Source organism: Heterocephalus glaber, unplaced genomic scaffold, assembly GCF_053883595.1.
Source record: "Heterocephalus glaber isolate CG9 unplaced genomic scaffold, H.glaber_assembly_v1.0 deba00001454, whole genome shotgun sequence".
NCBI lineage: Eukaryota > Metazoa > Chordata > Mammalia > Rodentia > Bathyergidae > Heterocephalus > Heterocephalus glaber.
Window position 1 is genome coordinate 180,127 of NW_028258303.1, and position 21,675 is coordinate 201,801.

The following is a 21,675-nucleotide window of genomic DNA, read 5'->3' on the forward strand; positions in this document are numbered from 1 at the left end:
AGAGTGCTTGGGTCATGGTGGGATTTCAGTACTGCTGACTGATCAGAATGGATACAGAGAAAGACAAGACTTCTCACTAAGGAAAATGTGTTCATGTTCATGTAACATATTTAAGTTACTACTAATATGTAACAAATTGTGAAAATAAATTCAATAATGAATTGAATTCAATAAGGAACTCAAATAATTAGAAAAGTAATTCAAATAGACATAGATCTTATTTATGCTTTGATCTGTATCATCTCTCCTTCAAAGAGTTCCATTCCTTAAGTAAATAATTCAAAATACTACGAAAATTTACAAATTGCTATAAGTGCTTTATTTTTGAAAACATAAAAGAAGACATAGATAAGAAAAAAAACGGAAAAATATTCTTAAGATACTAGTATTCAAACCATATTACACAAGTGACATTAAGGCTGCCCTCCCTAATAGTTTATGCAAGTACCTCTGGAGGATCAGTTTTTTCCTTCCAGGGCCAAGATCTTCACTTCTTCCCGTTTACTCTTCTGTATTTCCCCACAACTTTAAACAGTTAAGTAAGAAAACCCAGGTCAGAGCCCGGTTCAGACAGGCAGGTCTGTGGATGCCCTAGCAAGGTCACGAGTCCCGGAGAACATGCTGAATCAGCCTGGTTCAGACAGGCAGGCCTGCGGACACCATAGCAAGGTCCCCCAGTCACACAGAACACGCAGAGTCAGCCCGCTTCCCGGCAGCAATCCACTGGAAACCGCCCCCCCCGCGCCCCGCCCCCACTCCTCTGGCCTGTTCTCTGTACAGCCACCTGGTTCCACACTACAAAGACACAGAGGACACCGGACCACCAGACCACTGTACTGGGTAAGTTGGAGTCATCTTCACCTCCCATCAGGACCGGGACTACCTTCAGGGGAAGGGCAGCTGGAACCTGCAATACAACTCTGCAGAGTTCATCCCTACAGGAGGACAGGGAGCTCAACTTGGGACTTGCAGCCAGAAATCTGCCTGAATCTCATGGGTCTGAGACTAGCTTGCTGAGACTCATTGACTTATATCTGCACACTGCTACCCGCATTGTCTATTGTGACAGCACAGACATACCCTGAAGGAGGCCCTTCATTTTCATTGTTATTTTTTATTCCCAAAATTAGTATTATTAGTTTGATTTTTTTTCTTTTGCTCCTCTTATCTTTAATATTTTTTCTTACTCTTTGAAAATATTTGTTATTCTTTTTTTCTCTTTCCTTTTCTTCTTTCTTTTCTCATTCCTTTCTCTCTCTCTTACACTCACTCTCTTGCTCTCCCACATTGTTCATCTTCTCTTTTTGTCCCTGTTCTGGTCCTCATTCAGAGTTCTTCTTTATTTTCCCATTATTCTCTTTTTCCTTCTTGCCTGTGTCCTCTGACCTCACTGCTAACCTTCCGCTATACTTCTTCCCATCTACCCCTCCCTCCCCAACCCCTTCTAACTCCCAATCCCAAAGGGTAAAGTTGTTATATTGAAGAGTTTATTCACTATATGTTGGGTTGGTCCTTGATCTTGATTTAATTCACACAGCTAAAGGTGATAGATTAATAACTACCACAAAATGTCATTTTCAAAGATGTACTTGATGCAATGGTGTTGCTGATTGTATCACTTGGGCTAAGGTGTTGTTATTGATGTCGTCAGTGAACCTTCCTAGTACAAGGAAAATGAGATAGACTTAGAATCACTAGAGACTCAAAATTTAAGACCAGCTATATGTGGAAGATACCTCTGAGAAGCAATCATTCCATAAGGGTTCTAATTACAAGCAACAAAGATACCTACAATAAGCAATTTCAAACTATCAACCCAGGAGTTAAACCAAGGACAGTACCAAAAACAAAAATGAGAAGACATTTAAGCAAGGCACAAACTCAGACTTCCACCCGACCAAGGGTAAATCCTGGGGGAAACGAGATGGAAAAGTCCCATAATCAACCACCTGGATACCCTAAACTGATAGCACAGGAAGTAACAAAACAGATGAAGGAGGCTCTAGCAAAATTCAAAGCAGAAATAATCTCCCAGATATTTACAGAGATGGTGAGCAGAGTGAAAGACATGATTAGAGGATCTAGAACAGAAGCAGATAAAAAAATAGATGAGCTCAGAAACATGCTGGAAGCCATGAATATCCACCATAAGAAAGAAATGGAAACCATGATTGCCCAACATAAGAAAGAAATGGAATGCATGAAACAGATTCAAACAGATATTCAGAAGATCAAAAACTCCACTGAAAGTATCCACAGCAGACTAAGGGAATCTGAAGATAGAATATCAGATATAGAAGACAGGATCATGGTTAGAGACCATGAAAATAGAGATTTCTTAAAAATAGTAAGGGACGACGAGAAATCAATCCAACAACTGCTAGACGATGCAAAGAAGAATAATGTGAGACTGATAGGAGTCCATGAAAAATCAGGAGAAAGCACAATTGACATAAAAAAAACTGTTCACAAAAGTAATAGTAGAAAACTTCCCAGACAGAGGTAGAGAAATGGACATACAGATAAGTGAGGCATATAGAACTCCAACTAGCCATGATCAAAAAAAATCTACATCTAGATATATAATAGTCAAGATCCCAGAAACCCAAGAGAAAAACAAAATCCTACAAGTAGTTAGAGAAAAGAAACAGATCACCTACAAAGGCAAGCCCATCAAAATCATGGCAGACTTCTCAACATAAACCCTTAAGTCAAGAAGAGCCTGGAGTGAAGTATTTCAAGCCCTAAAAGAAAATAACTTCCAACCTAGACTGTTGTATCCTGCAAAATTATCTTTCAAATTTGATCAGGAAATTAGATACTTCCATGACAAAGAACACCTGAGAACTTTCATAAACACCAAACCAGCACTACAAGCAATTCTAAACAATATGCTAGAAAAAAGCAATGAAGGCCACAACTCCATGAGGCCCAACAGAGGGAAGCCACCAGTCAAGGTAAGACACTAAAGGGAAAGGGGGAAAAAATAAGAAATAAAAGAGCCAAGAAAAGTAAAACATCATGAGCAGGATAATTCAATATCCATCAATTATAACCATCAATGTTAATGGCCTCAATTCACCAATCAAAAGAATTAGACTGGCAGAATGGATTAAAAAGGAAAATGCAACAATATGCTGTACACAAGAAACACACCTAACTCAAAAAGAAACTCACAGACTGAAAGTAAAAGAATGGAAAAGAGTTCTCCATGCCACAGGAACCCAGAAGAAAGTAGGGGCAGCAATCTTATTTGCAGACAAAGTAGATTTCAAACAAAACCTAAGAGAGACAGAGAGGATCACTACATCCTTGTGAAGGGAACAATCCAAGAGGAAGAGATGACAATCCTAAATATATATGTACCAAATACGAATGCCCCCAACTATACAAAACAAATATTAATAGACATAAAAAACCAAATAAACACTAGCACAATTGTAGTGGGGGACCTCAATACCACACTATCACAAATAGACAGATCATCTAGAAAAAAAGTTAACAAGGAAATTCTAGAACTGAACCAAGATATTGAACACATGGACTTAATAGATGTTTACAGAGTGTTCCACACCACAAAATCATAATACACATTCTTTTCGGCTGCACATGGGTCATTCTCCAGAATACACCACATGCAAGCTCACAGGACATGTCTAAGTAAATGCAAAAGAATAGAAGTTACCCCCTGTATATTATCAGACCATAGTGCAATAAAATTGGAGATCAATAACATAAGAAACCGCAAAAGCCCAACAAACACATGGAAACTGAATAACACCCTCTTGAACAACCAATGGGTCACAGAACTAATTAAAGAAGAAATTAAACAGTTTCTACAAGTAAATAAAAATGCCAGTACAACATACAGGAATCTATGGGACACAATGAAAGCAGTTCTACAAGCGAAATTCATAGCAGAGAATGCCCATATTAGGACAACAGAGAAAATGCAGATAAATAACCTAATGCAGAACCTCAAGCTCCTAGAAAAAGAAGAGCATCACAAATCCAAAGCTCATACAAGAGAGGAAATTATAAAGATCAGGGCAGAAATCCACGCAATGGAGACTAAGAGAACAATACAAAACATCAATGAATCAAAGAGTTGGGTTTTTGAAAGAATAAATAACATCAATAAACCTTTAGCCAACCTTATCAAAAATAGGAAAGAAGGGCCGGGGATTTAGCTCTGGTTTCACCACCTGCTGTGCAAGCACAAAGAACCAAGTTCAATCCCTGGTACCAAAAATAAAAAAATAAAAAAATAGGAAAGAAAAGGCACAAATACATGCAATTATGAAAAAGGTGAAGTCACAAGAGATCCAACAGAAATGCAGATGATCATCAATGCCTACTTCAAGAACATCTACTCCAATAAAATGGAAAATACAGAAGAAATGGGCAGATTCCTAGATACATATGAATTACCAAAGTTAAATGAAGAAGATATATAAATTTTAAACACCCCAATTATAATGAGTGAAACTGAAAATCTAACAAAATATTTACCAACAAAGAAAAGCCCAGGTCCTGAAGGCTTCACTGCTGAATTCTACAAGATATTTAAAGAATAACTATCACCATTACTCTTTAAACTCATCAAGGAAATTGAAAGGGAAGCAAGGCTTCCAAATTCATTCCTGGAAGCAAGTGTTACTTTGATCCCAAAACCAGGGAAAGACCCAACCCAAAAAGAAAACTAGAGGCCAATCTCCCTAATGAACATAGATGCAAAAATCCTCAACAAGATACTGGCAAACAGAATACAGAGGGTCATCAAGAAGATCATACACCCTGACCAGGTCAGATTTATCCCAGGGATGCAAGGATGGTTCAACATTCATAAATCAATAAATGTAATACACTATATTAACAGAGTCAAGGACAAAAACCATATGATCATCTCAATAGATGCAGAAAAAGCATTCAACAAAATCCAGCACCCATTCATGATAAAAACCCTACAGAAAATTGGAATAGAAGGTCTTTATCTCAACCTGATTAAGGCTATCTATGAAAAACCAACAGCCAACATCATACTAAATGGTCAAAAACTGAAAACTTTCACACTAAAATCAGGAACAAGACAAGGATGCCCACTATCACCACTCCTGTTCAATATAGTTCTGGAAACATTAGCCACAGCAATTAGAAAAGAGAAAGAAATAAAAGGAATAAAGATAGGAAAAGAAGAAGATAAACTGTCATTATTTGCTGACGATATGATACTTTACATAGAAGACCCAAAAAACTCTGCCGAAAGACTTCTAGACTTAATTGACAGATTCAGTAGAGTAGCGGGATACAAGGTCAACACTCAAAACACAATAGCCTTCTTGTACACAAATAACAGACTCACTGAGAGAGAAATTAGGGAAACAATTCCTTTTACAATAGCATCCAAAAAAATGAAATATCTAGGAATCAACCTAAGAAAAGAAGCAAAAGACTTCTACACTGAAAAGTACAGCACTCTGAAAAAGGAGATTGAGGAGGATATAAGAAAATGCAAAGACATCCCTTGCTCCTGGGTAGGAAGAACCAATATAGTGAAAATGGCCATACTTCCAAAACTACTATATAGATTCAATGCAATGCCCATTGAAATTCCAACAATATACTTCACAGAACTGGAGAAAACAATCCAAAAATTCATTTCGAACCAGAAGAGACTTAGAATAGCTAAAGCAATTCTAAGCAACAGAGACATGGCCGGGGGTATCACAATCCCCAACTTGAAACTATACTACAAAGCTACTGTGATAAAATCAGCATGGTACTGGCAATGGAACAGACCTGAGGATCAGTGGAACAGATGAGAAGATGCAGAAACAACCCCAGGCATGCTCAGCCACCTCATCTTTGACAAAGAAGCCAACCACCATCATTGGAGGAAAGAGAGCCTATTTAATAAATGGTGTTGGAAAAACTGGATTTCAACCTGCCAAAGATTAAAACTAGACCCATACCTATCACCATGCACTAAACTAAGATCGAAGTGGATTAAAGAGCTATTAAGACAGAAACACTAAACTTGCTGGAAGATAAGTTAGGTAAACACTAAACTTGCTGGAAGATAAGTTAGATAGAACTCTTGAAGACATTGGCATAGGAAAAGACTTCATGAACAAAACCTCAGCAGCACGGGAACTAGCAGAAAGAATCAACAGCTGGAATCTCATCTTATTAAAAAGCTTCTGCACTGCAAAAGAAACCACCAACAGAGCTAACAGACAACCTACAATATGGCAAAAAATCTTTAGCAGCTGTACCTCAGACAACGGACTACTATCTAGAATATATAAAGAACTGAAAAAAAATAAGACCCCCCAAATTCAAAGACCCCATTCAAAAATGGGCATCTGAAATGAACAGACATTTCTCAAAGAAGTAAAAGCAAACAAATATATGAAAAAATGTTCAACATCACTCGTCATTCAAGAGATGCAGATGAAAACAACACTGAGATTCCAACTCACCCCACAAAGAATCGCTGCTATGTAGAAATCAACAAATAACAAATGCTGGCGGGGTTGTGGGGAGAAAAGAATCCTTCTCCATTGTTGGTGGGAGTGCAGACTAGTGCAACCACTGTGGAAGTCAGTATGGAGATACCTCAAAGAACTAGGACTAGAGGTCCCGTTTGACCCAGGTATTCCCCTGCTGGGTATCTTCCCAAAAGAATTAAAAGAATCATAGCACTGTGATATATGTGCACCCATGTTCATAGCAACACAGTTTGTAATAGCTAAAGCTTGGCACTGCCCATCAACTGGAAACTGGATAAAGAAAATGTGGGGGTTTTTTATAAAATGGAGTACTGCTCAGCCATAAAGAATGAAAAACTAGAGTCATTTATAGCTAAATGGATGCATATCAAGGCCATACTCTTAAGTGTAATAAATAGGACACACGTGTAAATACTGAATAGTTTCTCTATTGTGAGAAACTGAAAGCGTAAATAAGGATGAAAATGATTAAAATGAATAATTGATAATTTGAAATAGGAAAAAAGATCCAATGATGAAGGAGTGAAGGGAGGGGAAGGGGAAAGGAAAAGAGGGAAAGGAAAAACTATGAGAAAAGAAAAAAAAATGGAAATGATGTCTATGTAAATGGGGAAGGGTGGAGGGAGTGAAGGGCGCACAGGTAATGGGGAAAAAATAAGAACCAAGATACATCATGTTCAGGTACAAACACCCAATGATAAATGTATATGAATTATATACCTAAAATGTACCAATAAAAGAACAAAAAAAAAAAAACCCAGGTCATACCTATACCTTCCCACTACTACAACCTATAACCTAAACTGACTTCAAAAATATAAAAAATGTATGTTCAAGACATTAAAGATGTTTCAGTTTTGAAGCTATAACTGAGCTCAGACTTTGAGGGAGGGAAAGAAGGATGGTAGGCAGAATAGTGGCACTTCAAAGATGTCCATATCCTTATCTTTGGAAACTGTAAATATGCAGTTTATGTGACAAGGGAGATTTTAGGAAATACCACTTAGAATGATATATTATTTCCCTGTTTTTTCAGATGGGCTAATGTGGCTATTAGGGTCCTTAAAAGGTAGATGAGGGAGGCAGAAATAAAGAAACGTGTAAAGACAACAGCAAGATCAAAGAGATGTCACATTACTGGACTTGAAGATGGAAAAGGTAGCTATGAACTAAGGAATGTGGACAGCTCTAGAAACTGATAAGGACAAAGAAATAGATTCCACCTAGTTCCAGAGAGGAACACAGATCTGGAAACAGTTGTTTTTAGCCTTGAGCCCTGTCAAGTTTCTAACCCACAAAAATCTAAGAAAATATATGTGTGTTGTTTTAAACCACCAAGCTTGTCATAATTTCTATGGCAGCCACAGAAAACCAGAAGAGGAGATAAAAATAAGAGTTTATCCCTGTTGTGAAACTGCAAAAAATGTTTACAACTAAAAATAAATCAGTTCTTCCCTATCTGTTACAGAAACCTAGTAAAAAAACAATTAATGGATTCTAGCTGAGCTACTGATCCACTTGGGCCAATGCTTCTGATTTTGTCTCAAACCCCAGTCTCCCAAGCTTGGAGCCTCTGTCCTATACACTTGGGGTCCTGGAGTCTCTGCAGACATTAATATCATGGCACCCACCTTCCTGTTTATGGATTGACTTCTTAAGACTGACCCTACCTAAGAAGCCTGGACAAAGAGAGGAAAGAAGGAAGATAGAAATGGCCCTTTTCAAGGGATTACTGACATTCAGGGATGTGGCCATGGAATTCTCCCAAGAGTGGGAATGCCTGAACCCTGCTCAGAGGACTTTACATATTGGAGGTGATGCTGAAGAATTATAGGAACCTGGTTTCCCTGGCAAGAATCTCTCTCTATGTTTGGAGTACTGTCTCTATTTTGGAGCAATGCAAATAGTCCTGGACTGTGGAAAAAGAAATGAAAATATAATCAGATACTTCTGTTATATATGTTGTCAAGAAATTATCACCAGAAAAGGATCTTTAAAAAGGAGAATTAACCCAAACACTGATGTTGGAAAGACATGAAGGAAATGATGTTGAAGATTTTTGATTTTTATTTCAGGCAAGTTCAACATAATGTGCAAGACATCATGAAAGTGGGGACATCATGAAAAAAATTACAAAGCACTGACTATGACTCATAAAAAAAAAAAATCCCACTGGTACAAAAGATCAACCACAAGGGCCGGGGATTTAGCTTAGTAGTTTTGCCACCTGCTGTGCAAGCGGCAAGGACCCAAGTTCGATCCCCCGTACCAAAAAAAAAAAAAATCAACCACATTACAGATTGTGGAATATTATCTCTTCAAAGCAGAATGCTTCTGTAAGGAAAAGTATCTATCAGTATTACAAACAGAAGTCAAATATGAGATATTTATTAAAACAAAAAGTAAAATACCCTATACAGGAAACAAGTATATGAAATGTTTTGAAAATAAGACTGGAGTATGTTTTCAGTCATATCCAGCTAAACCTGAGGAACTTGAAACTGAAGGAAGAATTTATGAATGTAATCAAGGTGAGCAGTTTATTCAGTAATCACTGCTCCTCTGCTTCACCACTTCAAAGAATTCCTCCTTGTGTCAACAACAAAGTTTCTAACAAATACAGGAAATTTTTTATACATCCTTCATTGCTTATACAACATCAGAAAACACACATTAGAGAAAAACCTTACAAATGTAATGCTCGCGGGAAGGCTTTTGAAGAAAGCTCAAACCTTACTATTCTTCAGAGAATTCATTCTGGCTAGAAACCTTACAAATGTAATGAATGTGGTAAAGCCTTCATCCAGTTTGCAAACCTTACTAGACATCAGAGAATACATACCAGAGAGGAAACCATGTAAACATACTGTTTGTGGTAAGGGCTGTCATCAAAACTCAAATATTGTAAGTCATCCAAAAATTCATACTGGGCAGAAACCTTACAAATATAATGAATGGGTCAAAACCTTTTCTAAGCATTCAATGCTTACTCAACATAATCCACAGTGGAGCATTCAAGGCTTAGAATCCACAGTGGAGTAGAACCTTACAAATGTAACGAGTGTGATGAAGCCTATATGGAACGTTCAAGCCTTACTCAACATATCAGAACCCATAGTGGGGAAAAGCTTTACAAATGTGAAGAATGTGGCAAAGCTTTTAGCCAGTCCTCTAACCTTGTCAAACATCAGATAATTCATACAGGAGAGAAGGCTTACAAATGTAGCAAGTGTGGCAAAGCCTTTACACAATTTGGAAATCTTTCTAGACATCAGAAAATGCATACTGAAAAACATCGTAAAGCCAATGTATTACTCAAAAATCCAGCGTTGGGAACTATCAAAGAATTCTTAGTAGGGAGAACCCTTAAGGATCTAGTGAATGCATCAAACCTTTAATGTGTGTGTAAGCCTTACTCAACATCAGACAATCCACACTGAGCAGAAACCACAAGAAGTCACATCTTTGACAAAGCCACTGATCAGGGCTCACAGTTAACTAAACTTCAGAATACACATTTTTCAACAGACCACATAAATGTTGAGAACTTTAAAATGTAATAAATGTTGTGAGCTTTTACCAAATGTTCTTAGCTTTTAAGTCATGTGAGAATTCATGTTAGAGAGAAAACATACAAATGTACTGAATATGGCAGGGCCTTTCCTCTCAGAAGTCAGCCAAAAATTTATATTGTAAGGAAAACTTAAAAATGTAATGAGTGTGATCAATCATATAATGGGTTTTTTTACAAGAGGCTATGTGTAAAAGAGTTCATACTGGAGAAAAAAAAGAAAAACAATGATTCTGCTGCAAAAGAAAGATCCTGTAATTAATCAATGATCAATGGTCTCAATAATTAAAATAGGAATAAGGGTTTTCTTCAATATTACCACATCTATACAAAAAACACAAGTCAGTGTTAAACCATAATAAAGACAACAATAACGGTAACAATTACCAATTACTGAATCTCTGCACTCTCACTTCATCCTCACTAGAGCTCTACAAGACAAATAGCATGATTCTCATTTTACAAATGACAACACTGAAGCATACACAAGCACTCTATCATACAACAAAACCATAACCAGCAGAACTAGGATTCTGATCCAGGATTACATGATTATGGGTCATGCTTTCTCACTTTACTATGGTGTGCACTGTGTACTGTGCACTGTGTCTGTGTACTATATTCAAAGATTTACCACAACTTGGAACTAGAAGCATGAAGCTGATCAGGCAGTCACATATATTACCTGTAACATTATAAGCTCTAAAATTCTATCTTAAAAACCAGGAAATCAACTAGAATTTGTAATTAATATCTCCATGGGAATGGAGATTAAATGAGATAATGTAAATAACATACAAAAGCAGTTAACATGGTATCTAGCACATAGCAAGCATAATCATGCACAGCTTAAAGATGGGAATATGTTCTCAGATGACCTACTCTTAGATCATTTCATTACTGTATAGACATCAGAATACATTTACACAAACCTAGATGATAAAGTCTACTACATACTTAAGACTATATAGTATGTACCATTGTATATGTGATCTGTCACTGCCCAAATCATGACTACATGGAAGCGACTGACACCCAATGATTATCACTGTGGCTGGCACTGAAGAGGTCCATCAATTCATATTACAGAATGAATGCAAATTAATGTGCTCAGATGCATGTCACTTTCTTCTAGCTGTAAATGGATACATAAACTATTTTCATTACTACCTTTGGGAATGGGCTGCAGACTGTCCACTCCTTTTGCCAACACCAACAGAATCCTGCTATAGTTTATTAGAGTCCAACTAAAAACATTCCCAGCCTCCTTGATACTGGTGGTCACAAAACCTAGTCTTGAAAACTATAAACTCCACTGTTGGGTGAGGATTTTAGAAGGCTTCTTTTTAAAAAAAGGCAGGCTCACCTCATAACCATGTTCTTCTCTGCTCCTATCCCAAATGAATCATTTAGAGAACACAAAAGTTTATTTATCAATTTAAATTTAAAAGGGCAAATGCAGAAACCATGAGAGAAGCAGGGCAAAAGTAGAATTTAAACTGTTACAAAAATAAGCACCTCCATCCAATTTTTTTAATATTACAGGAAAAAAAATACTGCCTACCTTTTACTATGCACAACTGATAATCCATAAATATGACAACGCAAAATCCACATGCTTTTCTCAAATATATTCAATTTACAAACTAAAACTGAACTGCAGTTAAAATAATAAAGACTTTGAAGTCTGATTTTTATCTTTACTTGGTCACTTATTAGCTAGAGGGAAAAAATCTTAATTATCTGCCTTCACTGTAACATAGGAAAACAACTATATGTGTAGTCAAGGTAGTGTAATCAAGGTAGCTTAATGGAAGATGTCTGCCTACCATATGTGAAGCGCTGGATTTGACCTCCAGCAATGCAAAATTAACTAATAACTACGGATAGAACCCAGGGCCTTACAGATCCTAGCAACAATTCTACAACTGAGTTATACTTCCAGTTCCCAATTACATTATATTTAGGAACAATTTAAATTTTCAATTTGAAATGCTCCTAGATAATGTATTTTTAATATGTGTCAACCCTCCCCAAATTTTTGAACTATGAAAACTTAGGTATTATTAGACACTTAGTGATCATTGTGGGATTTCTATCACACCAGCATCCACTACTTAGGTAACTTGTGCACTGGAAAAGGGGATACAAGAGACAGCAGAATCAAAGTATGAAAGCAAATGAGCTCCCTGGCCTACTCACAGACCACCGCAAAGGAGCAAAGCTCAAGACTGTTTCGGCACAGTCTGTGACCAATCTCTGGCAGATAAAAAAGCAACCCCCTGAAACAGGCTTTATATATATTTACATATATTTATTTTAAAACTCATTCTAAAAAACAATAAGCAGACAAATCAATGTAATACACTATATTAACAGAGCCAAGGAGAAAAACCATATAATCATCTCAAATAGATGCAGAAAAAGCATTTGACAAAAATCCAACACACATTTATGGTAAAAACCCTACAAAAAATTGGAATAGACGGTCTCTACCTCAGTCTGATAAAAGCCATCTATGAAAAACCAACAGCCAATATCATACTAAATGCTCAAAAACTGAAATCCTTCACACTAAAATCAGGAACAAGACAAGGATGTTCACTATCACCACTCCTGTTCAATATAGTTTTGGAAACATTAGCCACGACAATTAGACAAGAGAAAGAAATAAAAGGAATAAAGACAGAAAATGAAGAACTCAAACTGTCATTATTTGCAGATGACATGATACTCTATATAGAAGACCCCAAGAATTCCACCAAAAGTCTTCTAGACTTAATAATCAAATTCAGTAAAGTAGCTGGATACAAGGTCAACACACAAAACTCAATAGCTTTCCTCTACACGAACAACAGACTCACTCAGACAGAAATAGGGAAAACAATTCCTTTCACAATAGCATCCAAAAAACTGAAATACCAAGGAATCACCATAAAAAAAGAAATCAAAGACCTCTACTCTGAAAACTATAGCACTCTGAAAAGAGAGATTGAAGATGATATCAGAAAATGGAAAGACATCCATGCTCCTGGGTAGGAAGAAGCAACATAGTGAAAATGGCCATACTTCCAAAACTGCTATATAGATTCAATGCAATCCCAATTGAAATCCCAGCACCATACTTCACGGACCTTGAGAAAAATATTCCAAAATTCATTTGGAACAAGAAGAGACCCAGAATAGCAAAAGCAATTCTAGGTAACAGAGACATGGCAGGGGGTATTATAACCCCCAACTTCAAACTATACTACAAAGCTACTGTGATAAAAACAGCGTAGTACTGACAAAGAAACAGACCTGAGGACCCGTGGACAGATCAGAAGATGGAAAAACAACTCCAGATACATTCAGCCATCTCATCTTCACTAAAGGAGCCAAACACCCTCACTGGAGGAAAGACAGCCTCTTTAATAAGTGGTGCTGGAAAAATTGGGTTTCAACTTGCCAAAGATTAAAACTTGACCTACATCACTCACCATGCACTAAACTAAAATCTAAATGGATTAAAGATCTAAATATTAAAACAAATGCTGAACTGGCTGGAACATAGGTTAGGTAGAACTCTTGAATACATTGGTATGGAAAAAGATTTTATGAACAAAACCTCAGTTGCCTGTGAACTAGCACAAACAATCAACAAGAGGGATCTCTTCTTATTAAAAAGCTTCTGCACAGTAAGAGAAACCACCAGCAGTGTGAAGAGACAACCCGCAATGTGGGAAAAAATCTTCACCTGCTGTCCCTCAGACAAAGGTCTACTGTTTCGAATCTATAAAGAACTTAAAAAAACCAGACCTCCCAAATGTAAAGACCCAATCCAAAAATGGGCATCTGAAATGAACAGACATTTCTCAGGCAAAGAAGTAGAAACAGCAGATAAACATATGAAAAAGTGTTCAACATCACTGGTCATTCGAGAGATCCAAATGAAAACAACACTGAGATTCCACCTCACCCCAGAAAGAATGGCTGCTTTCAAGAAATCAACCAATAACAAATGCTAGAGGGCCTGTGGGAAAAGAGGAACCCTGCTCCACTGCTGGTGGGAGTGTAGACTGGTGCAACCACTGTAGAAATCAGTATGGAGATACCTCAAAGAACTAGGACTGGAAGTCCCATTTGACCCCGCTATTCCCCTGCTGGGGATCTTCCCCAAAGAATTAAAAGAATCACACCACAGTGATATATGTGCACACATATTCATAGCAGCACAGTTTGTAATAGCTAAAACTTGGAAGCAGCCCAATTGCCCATCAACTGGAGACTGGATAAAGAAAATGTCATTTTTTAATAAAATGGAGTACCACTCAGTCATAAAAAGCAAGAAATTAGAGAAATTTATTGCTAAATGGATGCACATTGAGGCAATACTCTTAAGTGAAATAAATAGGACACGTGTAAATACCGAATAGTTTCTCTAGTGTGAGAAACTGAAAGTGCAAATAAGGACTAAAAGGTATAATAGATAATGTGAAATAGGAAGAAAAGAGGAGAAGGGGAAGTGGGAGGGGTGGTGTAATGGAAAGAATGGAATTAATATGAGAAAATGAAAACCTGGAAACAAAGTCTTTGTAAATAAGGAAGGATGGAGGGGTTGAAGGGAAGGCAGGGGAAGGGGGAAAAATAAGAACAAGAGAGATTAGGGCTGGGGATTTAGCTCAGTAGTTCTTCCACCTGTCTCAGAAGCACAAGGACCCAAGTTCGATCCCCGGTACAAAAACACAAACAAAAAAAAAGAACAAGAGAGATTATGTAAAGGTGCAAATTTCCAATGATGAATGTCATTATACTGTATACCTAAAATGTACCAATAAAAAAAAAAAGCAACCTGCAAATGATCCTAGATACCTTCCTTTTTTCCCCATACTCCTCTCCTCTCCACTAGAGCTAATGAACTTAGAATTCCTGTTAATTTTACTTCCTGAATTCTCAAGTCCATCCATTCTTCCAATCTTTGGCACTCAACCTGTCTAGGCACAGTCTCTTCACTGGTACACAACAGCAGCCTTTCTATGGCCGAAGAGGCTTTAGGCAACTTGGCACCAGGCTGATCTGTCCCTGCTGTCTAGCACCCCCACACTCCCCCATTATTCTACCCATTCCAGACTCACCTCTCCAAGCCCATTTTATGCATATAGTTTCCGCTGCTCCTCACCACTGCATCTGTCAAATCTCAGCTCAAATTTAACCTCTCTTAGAAGGTCTTCTCTGACTAGTATCCCACTCAACTCTTCAGCAGAGCCAGGCACCCCTTCTTATTTGGAGTTCCTCTCCTGCACCAGTCACTACCTTCCTTCACTGTATTTATCAAACAGACTTAGTTATCCACTCATCTGTGAGTATTTAATATCTGCCACCCAAACAGAATGTAGGCTCTGTGGGACAGGGAACATCCCCCTCTTTCCCTTATGGTTTTATTCCCAGCATTTAGTACAGTACCTGGCATATAATACAGTAGTCACTCAAATATCTGGCAAACCAAGGAGTGATAAAAGTTTTATCAAACACTTATACGTAAACCCATCACCCAAGAAGCCCCAGAATATAAAATAAGGTTCATTAAATGCAATCAGTCAACTAATCATTTTCAAGTGTTGATCTCTATGCAAGGTGCTAAGGAAGTGATACCAACTGCTGGGGGTTGGAGGTTCTTTTCCTCTGTGGAATAAAGGAGAATCAAAGACCACTTAAAGAATTTGACACAGACTATAATTTTAAAAACCAAGTGTAAAAACATAGCACAAAATTGCAGAACATTACAAGAATACCTAAATAACTATTTGTGTAAATAAACATTTAACACATTGAGGAAGACTGTCAGGCACACTGAGAACAGTGATGATGTTGTGATAAAAATAGAAATGTAATCTTTTCCTCCGCATCATAAAGCTGCTCTGGTAACAAGATTTTTATTTTTTGGTAGTGCTGAGGATCCAAATTTTAAAATATTATTAAGTAATTACTTAAATAATGTTTGAAATAATGTTTAAAGCCAGGTGTGGTGGTGCACATCTGTAATCCCAGCACTCAAGAGGCTAAGGCAGGAGGATGGCTGCAAGTTCAAGGCCAGCCTGGGCTACATAGTGAGTTCAGGGCCAGCCTGAATTACAAAGGGAAACCCTGCCTCAAAAAACCAAAAAAAAGGAAATAATGTTTAAAAGACAGAATTTTAATTAAAAAATAAAAGGAAAAACGAAATAATGTTAAGAAACCAACTAAAAGGTTTACTTTACATTAAAAAATAAAAATCAAAGTTAAAAAAACCTCTTACAAGCCAGGTGAGGAGATACACACCTATAATCCTAGTACTTGGGAGGCTGAGGCACACAGACCAATGAAACAGAATGGAGAACTCAGAAACGTCTATCTAGAGAGCCAAGTGATTTTCAACAAAGGTACCAAGAACATACATTAGAGTAAGTAAAGTCTCTTCAATAAATGATTCTGGATTGCAGAAGAATGAAACTAGACTTCTATCTGTCACCATACACAAAAATAAACTAAAAATGGATGCAAGTAAGATATGAAACTACCAGAAGAAAACAAGGAAAACACTTCAGGATATTGGTAAGACCAAAGTTGCTTTTTGGGTTTTTTGGTTCTGCGCAAGTCAGGACTTTTTCACTGAACATCAGTAATATTTTCTTTTGAGAGAGAGTCTCATTAAGTCACTGAGTTGCCTGGGCTGACATGGAACTTGTGATCTTCCTGCCTCAACTTCCTAGAGTGCTCAGATCACAGGCATACACAATCATGCCCAGCAGAACAAAGACTTTTTAAATGAGATCTCAAAAATACAGGAAGGAAAAACAGAAACAAATGAGACTCTATCAGATTAAAAAGCTTCTACACAGCAAAGCAAACAAGAGAATGAAAAGACAACCTGCAGAATGGGAGAAAATACTTTTAAATCCAAGGGGTTAATATCAGAAATATACGAGGAACTCAAACAACAGAAAAAAAAGGAAACAATTTAAAATTTCTAAAAAAGAGACAAAACCAACAAGTATATGAAAAAAATATTCAACATTACTAATCATTAAGGAAATGCAAATCAAAACCACAATGATGAACCTCTGGGTCATCTTGCTTGACTTAGAATAGTTATCAGAAAGACCAAAAAAATATAAATGCTGGAGATGTACAGAAAAGGGAACTTCTATAACCTACTGGTGGAAATGTACAATCATTATGGAAAACAATATGACATTCCTCAAAAACCTAAAAACAGAATTACAATATGATCCAACAATCCTGGGTATGTAACCAATATTCCTGGGTATGTAACCAAAAGAAAGGAAATCAGTATGTATGGTAATTTCATGTTTATTCCAGTACAATTCACAATAGCCAAGATACAGGATCAAACTAAGTGTCCATGAACAGATAAATGAATAAAGACAAGGTGGTATATATACAAAATGGAATAGTATTATCACACCTAAAAAAAGAAAGTCCATCATTTCCAACAATACAGACAGACCCAGAGTAGGGCTCCCCGACCCCCAGGGACTAGGCTGCACAGAAAGAGGTGGGTGGCAGGCAAGCCGGCAAAGCTTCATCTGTTTACAGCCACTCCCTAACCCTCGAATTACCACCTAAGCTCTGCCTCCAGTCAGATCAGTGGTTCATTAGATTCTCATAAGATCAAAAACCCTACTGAGAACTGTGTATGCAGGGATCTAGGCTGTGCCCTTCTTATGAGAATCTAATGCCTGATGATCTAAGGTGGAGCTGAGACAGTGGTGTTAGAACTGGTGAGTGGCTGCAAATATAGATTGACATTAGTAGAGAGGTTTGACTGCACAAAATAAATCAGACTCTATTAAAACCCTACCAGAGGGCCAGGGATTTAGCTCAGTGGCTCCATGCCTGCCTCACAAGCTCAAGGTCCTGAGTTTGATCCCCAGTACCAAAAAACAAAACAAAACAAAAAAACCCTACCAGTGAATGGCAAGTGATAAAACTGCCTGTGGCAGTAGTCTTTATTACGGCAAGTGAATATACATCTGGTGGCAGGCTTTAAGTCAGAATCCAACATTTATTTTAGTCTGTGTATTGTCCACCCATTATTTTATTTACCACTTCTGACCATGTCTCTTCCCTGTGCCATGCACCTTGTTCTCAATCACAGTTTTGGTAACCCCACCTAGCCAAAATGAGTAAAAACTAAGTATCACCAGAGAAATTCTTTGAAAAGGGAGAAAGATCAAATAAGAAGACAGCAGAAGTGCTCACTTCAGCAGCACATATACTAAAAAAAAGAAGACACCACAAGACTCAGATTGCTAACAAAAAGAAAGCTAAATTTAAAAGAAAATACCAAGAGCCCTACTTAAATTACTAGTTCACTGCAACAAGTGATTCATAAACTTCAAGTCCACTTTGTATAATACCAAATATGCCATCCGACAAAGACATGAAACTTTCAAAACTGATTCACCACATGGAAACCAAGCACCCTACATTAAAAGACAAGCCTCTGAGGGCCAGGGATTTAGCTCAGTGGTGCTGCAGCCTGTCTTGCAAGGGCAAGGTCCCGAGTTCAATGCCTGGTATCAAAAAAAGACAAGCCTCTGGAGTTGTTCCAAAGACAAAAATGTGAACATAAAGATCAGATGCAATTATTGAAGACCACTACTTAATCAAAGATATCTGCACTGAGAGTATTCTTAGTGGCTAAAGGGACTGCTAAAGCTAAAATGTCCTTTACTACTGGTGAAGAGCTGGTCTTGTTTGCTGCTAAGGATGTCTGTCCTGAACTTTTAGGAAAGACTATAGTTCAAAAGGGGCACATCCCTCTTTTGGCTAGCACCCTAACTAGACAAAACGATGAAATAGCAGAAGATATTGAGGCACAACTTTTAGGAGGATTAATGAATCACCATGGTATACAATCCAGGTTGACGAGTCTACTAATGTTGATAAGGCAAGAATTCTTGTTTTTATGTAACACATTTTTCAGAAAGATGTGCATAAGGATATGTTGTGCATACTTTTGTTGACAGACAATACCACAGCTATAGAACTATTCGACTCTTTGAATGATTACATATCAGGGAAACTGAATTGGCCATTTTGTGTGGGTATGTGCATGGACACAACAGATGTCATTATTGGTCGCTTTCTGGTTTCAGTACTCAGGTCAGAGGTTGCTCCGAATGTGACTACATACTTTGTCATTCATACAGAAATAACTAGCCAGCTGAAAAATGTCACCTAAACTTAACAACATTTTGCAGAATGTGATTAAAATTATCAACCACATTAAAGTGCATGCCCTAAACTCTTTTATCTGTTTGTGCAGTTCCATGAGGAGATGAATACAGAGCACACGTCTTCTCTTACACAAACAAATGAGAAGGCTTTCTAATGGTGGATCACAGGCCAGAGTTTTTGAGTTATGAGAACCACTACAGACATTTTTTTTAGAAAAACAGTCGTCACTGGCAGCACACTTCAGTGACACAGAATGGGTAGCAAAATTCGCTTACTGGTGTGACCCATTCAACCTGTTCAATGAAATCAATCTGTCATTGCAGGGCAGAATGACAACTGTGTCCAAGCTAACAGATAAAAAGGCTGCACTGAAAGCCAAACTGGAATTATGGGGTCAATGAGTGAATGCTGAGGTTTCTGACATGTTTCAAACCTTAGCAGAGAGTTTAAAAGAGACTGAGACAGGGCGTTCCTTTTCCCAGCTGGTGCATGATTACCTGTTTCAACTATGAAAAGAGGGCCGAGGATTTAGCTCAGTGCTACTGGCACCTGCCTCGCAAGTGCAAGGTCCCAAGTTCGACCCCTGGTACCAAAAAAAAAAAAAAAACAACTCAACTATGCAAAGAGTTTGAGCATCATTTCCCAATTACAAAAGACCCCCAAACTGGGAATGAATGGATCCACAACTTATCTGTGAATAAGACAAGTGAACTGATTTGGTCCATGCTAGAAGAGGACCAACTGCTGGGGACCACAAATGATGGTGTCCATAAAAGTATAGAATTTCAAATCTCCATACATTCTGGATTAAACAAAGGCAGAATATCCTGAAAATACCCCAAAAGCACTGGAAAGTCTGGTTCCATTTCCTACATCATATCTTTGTGAACCAGGGTTTACTGCAGTGACAACAACCACCCAAGATTACAGAGTAGACTGGACATATGCAACACACTTTGGGTGTCACTCTCTCCCATCACTCCCAGATGGTACCATCTAGTTGCAGGAAGGCAAGCCCAGGGTTCCCACTGATTCTCCATTATGGTGAACTGTACAATTATTTCATTATCCACTATGCAAATCAGTGTGGGGATTCCTCAAAAAACTAAAAGTAGAAATTCCATTTGACCCAGTTATCCCTCTTCTACATTTCTTCCCAAGAGTTAAAATCATCATATTACAGGGATAATGTGTACCCGTGTTTATAGCAGCACAATTTATAACAGCTAGATCTTGGAAGCAGTGTATATATCCATCAAAAGATGAATGGATAAGGAAAATATGGTATTTATACACAATGGACTGGGAGGGCTGGGGATTTAGCTCAGTGGTTTCACCACCTGCTGCGCAAGTGCAAGGACCTGAGTTTGATCCCCAGTACCAAAAAAAGAAAAAAAAAAAGACATTTTTAATACACAACAGACTGACTGGGTATAAAGACACACAATGGACCATAAAGAAAAGATAAACTTGACACATTCATAGGTACATGGATACAACTTGAGAACATAATATTAAGTGAAATAAGTCAGACACAAAACCTCAAGTATCTCACCGTTTCTCTATGACAAACACGGTATACATACATACAAAGAGCAAAAGAGACAAATAGAAAGTAGGAAGAAATTCAGATACTTCCCCAAAATACAAATTCCATTGTTTTAAAAACATTTCAATATGTATGTTAACCAGATTCATTTATACTAGTTCATCAAAAGTTTTCTTTTTTGTAAGAATCGTTTTGATTTATGTCTTGTACTGTAACTAGTTTGAAGATCACCATACAATGAAAACACTATTGTTATTCTCAAATTGGATTATGAAATTATTTTTTCATAAAATAAAAATTATTTCAATATATACTGCAATGTAATAAGAGAAAGCCGGGGATTTAGCTCAGTGGTTCCGGTGCCTGCCTTGCAAGCACAAGGTCCTGAGTTCGATCCCTGGTACCAAAAAAAAAGAAACAGAGTGAATAATAGAAATAAGTGCACAATAAACATAATGTACTTGAATCATCCCAAAACATCTGAACCTCCCTCAAACTGTGGCAAAACTATCTTCCATGAAGCGGGTCCCTGGTGCCAAAAAGCTTGGGGATTGCTGGTCTAGAGAACATACAGACTAGGAAATACAGGGAGAAGGGAAAAAACAGAGGCTCATTAATAGGTATAAAATTATAGATAAGACAAATTCTAGTATTCTATAGCACAGTAGGGTGATTATAGTTAATCATTTGTTTCAAACCAGATATGAGAGGATTTTGAATGTCAAACAAAGAAACAATAAATATTTGAGGTGATAGATGTTTGGTCACTACACACAGTATACAGGTATTGAAATAATCATTTGCCCTACAAAAATGTGCAT

The 21,675-nt window shown here is 37.5% G+C and overlaps 1 protein-coding gene across 1 annotated transcript in view; it reads right to left on the reverse strand.

Moving 5' to 3' along the window:
* The window catches only part of Metap1 (methionyl aminopeptidase 1), an 84,631-nt gene that overhangs the window by 33,453 nt on the left and 29,503 nt on the right, over nucleotides 1–21,675 (reverse strand). The window lies entirely within an intron of this gene.